The sequence below is a fragment of the Meleagris gallopavo genome, chromosome 3 (genome assembly GCF_000146605.3).
Source record: "Meleagris gallopavo isolate NT-WF06-2002-E0010 breed Aviagen turkey brand Nicholas breeding stock chromosome 3, Turkey_5.1, whole genome shotgun sequence".
Lineage (NCBI taxonomy): Eukaryota > Metazoa > Chordata > Aves > Galliformes > Phasianidae > Meleagris > Meleagris gallopavo.
Window position 1 is genome coordinate 23,081,962 of NC_015013.2, and position 254 is coordinate 23,082,215.

Below are 254 nucleotides of genomic sequence, written 5' to 3' on the forward strand. Positions count from 1 at the left end.
GCAGTGAAGTGTTAGACCAATTTATGTCCTCTAGCCAAATATGAAATTTGAGCATCTTCATCAGACTATGGAGATTGTGTGACAAGCAATAATTTCTTTATAAAAGCAACTTTTCCATACTTGGGTATTTCAGGTAACATGTTGATTCAAGTTTCATGTGCTCATTTAAAACATTCTTTATAGGCTTTGATTGCTGGGTTGAGCAGTGAATCAATACCACTGCTGTTACAACCTGCAAAACCTACAAATTTTGT